Below are 7,261 nucleotides of genomic sequence, written 5' to 3'. Positions count from 1 at the left end.
CTAATTGATATCATACTGAAAATATTGTAACTCGAAATAGAGTCGCGAGATGCAATTTAATCTTTCACTAAGATATGGCGTAAACTGAAGAAATACTAGTAGTATCATTTTGACTTGAAAGCTTTACGGAATCACTTTATGGTTAGCAATTTAAAAATTGTAATGTTATAAAATTTACATATTGTAAATCATAGAAAAACATTAGTAATATGTTACGAACACACCAGATGGAGAGGAATGCGATTCACCGTCAAAGTCAATATCAGAGCAGACGCCACCAACGAAGGAGTTGGTGACGCCAACAGAGGAAACGGCAGCAGAGTCAGGGGGAGGCGAGTCGGAGGAACTAGAGAAGGAAGAGACACCGAAGCTGATCGTGGAGGGAAGGAGGCTACGTCCGAGGGAGCAATTGAAGCCTCCAAATCGTCTTCATGATTGTGTCACCAAATAGGCAGGAGCCTCTATTTTATTTTTGCTTATTTTTGTTAAGAGTCGAATATTCTGTTTTTTCTTTATTTAAGTATTTGTCTTGTTATTTAAATTGAGCGATTTATAAGCTCCGTCGGGTTTTCTTTGTTGGTTCTTTCCCGATGTAGGTTTAGGTCGAACCAACCCTAGGGTCCTAGAATTTATAAATAGGGCATTCATTAATTTCGATACTCAATTAATGAAGTAATATTTTTGACCACAAAACTTGTGCAATACACAACAAACCCTACACGCTGCCGACGGAAACCTCTTCCGCGCCAGCCTATCGTTTATCAGCCGCCGATTCAAGCTTAGGGACGCCGGATTCGTGTGTTGTTGGTTTCGTGACAGAGACGCTTCGTTAAGAGAACAGAAATCTTAACAAATTGGTGCTTTCATCCCGAACGAATGGAGTTAACGGAGAATTTGAGCGGATCACCGCCGTTCCTGACGGGCGGCAACGCTCAAGGATTGGGTCTTGGATCGGGTCGCCGCCAACAAGGGGTAAATCGAAACGGTCCACCACGACCTCCACCGCGTGCAGACCGTAACGTGAGCGAGGGTACATCTACCGACCCTTTCGCCCAAGGCTTTGACAGAATTATGGCTCGATTTGATCAATTGGAGGTTCGCATGGACGGGTCTGATCGGAGGGTAGAGAACTTGGAGAATCAACCACAGAAGGATTGGGATCCGCTGGACGAAGATTATGATTCAGATGACGCAGACTATGCTGCACTCCGCGACGCAAACCCTCGCAACCAAAATTTGGGGTTTCGTGATAGGCGAGGGGGCCGCCGGGGACGCGGAGGCAGGTATGCCGGCCGCGAGGTTGGCCGTCGAGATGATGATTGGGAGCGGGAGTTGTCGCCGGACAACAGGTTTTCTGGCAGCAGGCAACGTCGGACGTCCGGTTGGGATCCGCCGGCGGCTCGTCGCAGAGGGGGCCGTGATCGTCGTCGGCCTTCATGCTGGGACCCACCTAGACATCGTCAGCACTATTGGGATCAGGAGGACGATCATCGTCGCGGTGTGAAAATGCGAGCCCCGCACTTTGATGGCTCTGACGCGACTAATTGGATTTCTAGGGTGGAGTACTATTTTGACCATGTGCGAATGCCGGAGGAGGACCGGCTTCACTACGCGGTAATGCTTTTTGATCCGCCGGCCGCCGAATGGGTATTTAATTATCGGAATAACAACCGTTTTGTCGAGTGGGCTGATTTTTTGGAGGACGTGCGACATCGGTTTGATCCGCAGAGTTTTCGTAATTATATTGGTCCCCTCGCGAAGTTAGTACAGACTGGATCAGTGGTGGAATATCACGACACATTTGAGAAGTACCTAAACCGGGTACAAGGTTTACCGGATTACGCCTTGATCCCGATTTTTATTGAGGGCCTTAAGCAGCCAATACAGGAGAAGGTAGAGCTACAGCAGCCTGAATCCTTGGCTGAAGCTATGGCAATCGCCCTGCGATTGGCAGCTACGCAAGAGCAGAAATATCAACAATCTTCGTCCTTCTCGAAGAAACATTGGAACAGCAAGGAGAATCGACAACCACCTCAGGCTACGGCCGCGGCAGTCACCACGGCTCCCCCGCCGCGAAATCAAGATCGACCGAAGGTAGTTCCAATCCTAGTGTCTAATGCCGAGAAGTCGGAACGATCGAGGAAAGGTTTATGTTGGCACTGCCCAGAGAAGTATGTACCGGGGCATGTTTGCGCGGTTAAACTCCTTTGTTATATTGGCGAAGACGACGAGGAGGAGGAGGAGGGTCACCTTGATTTGTTCCAGCAGACTGATGATGTGATAACTGCAGATATCTCACACTTACACGCAATACATGGCAACGCACGCTCTAAACCGTTTCAGGTAGCAGGGGAGATTGGATCCACAGAAGTTTCTATATTGATTGATACAGGAAGCTCACACGACTTCCTGCACCCACGTATCGCCGAGCGTTTGCAGCTGAGCCTCACACCAATCCGTCCTTTTCGGGTGTATGTGGGGAACGGAGGATCTTTGGTGTGCTCCCATGTCTCGCGGCGCACGAAGTTGAAAATGCAAGGAGCCCAATTTTTGATTGATTTGCATATATTGGACATTCACGGACCTGATTTGATTCTTGGAACACCTTGGCTAGAGTCCCTTGGGAAAATTTCAGCGGATTTTGTAGGAAAAACGTTGGAATTTCAACGTGACGGTACGCGCATTGTTATACAAGGGATGGTCCCGGGGCCGCGGCAGATCACACTACATTCACTGGCCTTATTGGCCTCGTTCTCAACGGCTCATGAATTTTATGAATTGGTGCCATGGGACCCCAACGAGGAGGTGGGTCTGCTACTGTCAACAGAGTCCGCCTTTCCAGAGGAATTGCCACCAGATTTTCGCCGGGTCCTGGATGACCACAGGCGTGTATTCGACCTTCCGGAAGGAATACCGCCAGCCCGACCGTTTGATCACAGAATTCATTTGTTGCCCAACTCGAAACCGGTCAATGTGAGGCCCTATCGCTACCCATACTTTCAGAAGAACGAGATCGAAAAGCAGGTCAAAGAAATGATGGAACAAGGAATTATACAACGGAGTCAGAGTCCTTTTTCGTCTCCTGTCTTACTCATTCGAAAAAAGGATGGAACTTTTCGATTTTGTATAGACTACAGGGCCTTGAACTTGGCAACCGTACCTGACCATTTTCCGATACCTACGGCGGACGAATTATTTGATGAGCTGGGGCAGGCAAAGTTCTTCACCAAGTTAGATCTCCGATCGGGATATCATCAAATAAGAATGCACGAGGCGGATATTTTTAAGACGGCATTCCGCACACATGACGGTCATTTCGAATTTTTGGTAATGCCGTTCGGCTTGACGAATGCCCCGTCCACATTCCAGGCGGCTATGAATAGCATTTTTCAGCCCTTTCTGCGTAAATTTGTGATCGTCTTCTTCGACGATATATTGGTGTACAGCCCGACCATGGACACACACTGCGAACACTTGGCTAAGGTACTATCGCTCCTACTTGAGAATCAATTTTTTGTGAAATTGGCAAAGTGTTCATTCTGCAGCACTACTGTTGAGTACTTGGGTCATTTGATTTCAGATGGTAATTTAATGGCCGACCCAGCGAAGATCGAGGCAATGACGGCGTGGCCTTTGCCACTCAATGTAAAACAGCTTCGAGGGTTTCTGGGTTTGACGGGATACTACCGCCGCTTCGTGGCAAACTATGCAGTCATAGCGGCTCCCCTGACGAACTTGTTGAAGAAAGATTCCTTTGACTGGTCTGACGAAGCAGGTGCGGCATTCGAGGCGCTGAAACTAGCCATGACATCGGCTCCGGTGTTGAGACTGCCAGATTTTAATAAACCTTTCTGTGTGGAGACAGACGCCTCCGACGTGGGGATAGGCGCGGTGCTGATTCAAGATAGCCACCCAATTGCATTTTTCAGTCGCAAGTTGGGCCCACGACGTCGTGTTGCATCAACATACCACAAAGAACTATTCGCTATTGTCGAAGCGGTGCAGAAATGGCGACAGTACTTGTTGGGGCGGGAGTTTATCATCCGCACCGACCAAAAAAGTTTAAAAGAGCTGCTGCAGCAGGTGGTGCAGACCCCGGATCAACAGCTCTACGTGCGGAAATTGATGGGCTATAAATTCCTTATTGAGTATAAAAAGGGAATCACAAATAAAGCGGCAGACGCGCTCTCGCGTCGAGAGGATCCTAACTCGCCGTCTGCAGCGGTGCAGGAACTGGAGCCGCTGACCATGGCAACCACAGCGCCGGAGGGGGCAGCCCTAGTTGAACGAGGAGGAAATGATTCAGTGCTGACTCGGGCAGACACAGCAGGAGAGGAGTTGGTTCAGGCAGATCCGGTGGCAGATGGCGCTGTGCTGACAGCGGTCGCACACCCGATCCCGAAGGTGTTGGATTCATTACGAGAGGAGACGGCTTCACTGCCCGATATGGTGGAACTGAAGACCAAAATTGAATCTGGAGAGGTGCCGCCGCATTTCTCGTTCACGAATGGATTAATTTATTTCAATCGCAGGATCGTCGTGAGTCCGGCATCAGCTTTAAAGAGATTATTGTTGAAGGAACACCATAGTACTCCGATGGCAGGTCATCCGGGCCATGAGCGGACCTTCCGTTTATTGGCCGCTGGATTTTACTGGATGAAGATGAGAAAGGAGGTCCGTGACTTCGTAGATGCGTGCGCCATTTGTCAGTCGACAAAATATTCAACACAGAAACCGGCAGGGTTACTCCAACCATTACCGGTCCCTTCGCAAGTGTGGGATGATGTTTCAATGGATTTCGTGACGGGTCTACCTCAATCAAGGGGCTACACCACCGTCGTCGTAGTGGTCGACCGTCTATCTAAATACGCTCATTTTGCTGCCCTGCCTACCCGGTTTGATGCCTTGAGGGTTGCCCATCTCTTCGTCAATACCGTTGTTCGTCACCACGGCTTCCCGAAAACTCTGGTGTCTGACCGGGACTCGGTTTTTTTGAATGCGGTATGGGAGGAGATTCTCCGCCTTAGTGGAACCAAGCTCAACTTCACTACGGCCTATCATCCGCAGTCGGATGGCCAGACAGAGATTCGGAACAAGGGCTTGGAACAGTACCTTCGTGCTTTTACGGCGGACAGACCTTCTACATGGTCTAATTTTTTGCCATGGGCGGAACTCGCCTTGAATTGCTTCCATCATGCGGCTTTGGGGACTTCCCCGTTTCGAGCTCTCTATGGACGTGAGCCTCCGCTGTTAGTAGCAGCCGCGCCATCGGCTAAAACCCCACCGAATGTGGCGGAATTGATCAGGCAACGAGGGGAGCTTTTGATAGAGCTTCGCGATAATTTGTTGAAAGCGCAACAGCGCATGAGCAGTGCAGCAAACAAACATAGAAGACATGTGGAATTCAAGGTGGGAGCATTTGTATGGCTGAAGTTGCAACCTTACCGACAGCATTCCGTCGCGAAGCCTCTTTCGGCTAAGCTGGCCAGGCGTTTCTATGGGCCGTACGAGATATTGCAGCGCATTGGGCCGGTAGCATACAAGCTGCGCCTTCCGGAAGGCAGTCGGATCCATAACGTCTTCCACGTGAGCCTATTGCGGGCTTTTGTAGCAGATGATCCAGTGGTTCCGCTCCCGGATAAGTTCAACGGGAATCGACCCATTGCCCACCCTATTTCAATCCTGGATTCTCAGATTATGTGGCATAAGGGGGCGGCGATGGAGCATGTGTTGGTTCGTTGGTCCGATGGGTCGGAGTCGCCTTCGTGGGAACCTTTGGCGGAAATACAGAAACGTTTTCCCAATATCCCCCTTGAGGGCAAGGTGGTTGCTAAGGAGGGGGGAGTTGTTACGAACACACCAGATGGAGAGGAATGCGATTCACCGTCAAAGTCAATATCAGAGCAGACGCCACCAACGAAGGAGTTGGTGACGCCAACAGAGGAAACGGCAGCAGAGTCAGGGGGAGGCGAGTCGGAGGAACTGGAGAAGGAAGAGACACCGAAGCTGATCGTGGAGGGAAGGAGGCTACGTCCGAGGGAGCAATTGAAGCCTCCAAATCGTCTTCATGATTGTGTCACCAAATAGGCAGGAGCCTCTATTTTATTTTTGCTTATTTTTGTTAAGAGTCGAACATTCTGTTTTTTCTTTATTTAAGTATTTGTCTTGTTATTTAAATTGAGCGATTTATAAGCTCCGTCGGGTTTTCTTTGTTGGTTCTTTCCCGATGTAGGTTTAGGTCGAACCAACCCTAGGGTCCTAGAATTTATAAATAGGGCATTCATTAATTTCGATACTCAATTAATGAAGTAATATTTTTGACCACAAAACTTGTGCAATACACAACAAACCCTACACGCTGCCGACGGAAACCTCTTTCGCGCCAGCCTATCGTTTATCAGCCGCCGATCCCAAGCTTAGGGACGCCGGATTCGTGTGTTGTTGGTTTCGTGACAGAGACGCTTCGTTAAGAGAACAGAAATCTTAACATAATATAATGGGATTCATTAATAATATATTTTGAAGTATCAGTACAGAATAATCTGATAAACTAGTAATAAGAGATTGAGTGACACATCAGAAGTAAAGTAGTAGTAGTTGCTAAAAAGATTGAGCAAATTTTCTTTTATTGAAAACGTTAAGGCTCTTTGTTCAGGTCATGCAAGTTGCAACAGAGTTAGATTATGTTATATCTCTGCCCAACGTGTCCATAATTTAGAATATCTTTTTATATGGAATCAAATTTCACATACCAGTAATTGAAAAAAAATTGTATCCGTCTATTGTTCTATTCAATAATAAAATAAATGAAGATAGTAATGGGAAAACTGGAAAAGGGAGAAGTCGTTTAAACCGGTGTGCAGCTGATGCATGTGACTGAACACTCGATTATAGCTGTCTGTTACTATGTTTATACTTCTAAGTACTAATCCTTCCGTTTCATGAAAGAATACTCCATAAATTATTTGCTTTTTATCCGTTTTACAGATAGAAATTCTCTATTTTGGGAAATGAATTATGCAATACACTAACACCAATTCCACTATTTTTTCTACTCTCCTATCTGATTTTATCTATTTTTTTTCTATCTCCTTTTTTATTTTACTGATTTTACATTTAAATATATGCTGTTTTTAAAATTCCTATTTTTGGAAACGAAGGATGTATGTTGTTTATTTATATTTTTACATACAATGCTATTATCCATCAGTGGAGTAGGTTACGGTTGATTAATTAAGAATGATTACGATACTACCTATCG

This window comes from Salvia hispanica, chromosome 6 (genome assembly GCF_029641045.1).
Source record: "Salvia hispanica isolate PSC_SH4W2 chromosome 6, Shi_PSC_v1, whole genome shotgun sequence".
NCBI classification, from domain to species: domain Eukaryota; kingdom Viridiplantae; phylum Streptophyta; class Magnoliopsida; order Lamiales; family Lamiaceae; genus Salvia; species Salvia hispanica.
This window is presented reverse-complemented; position numbering follows the sequence as displayed.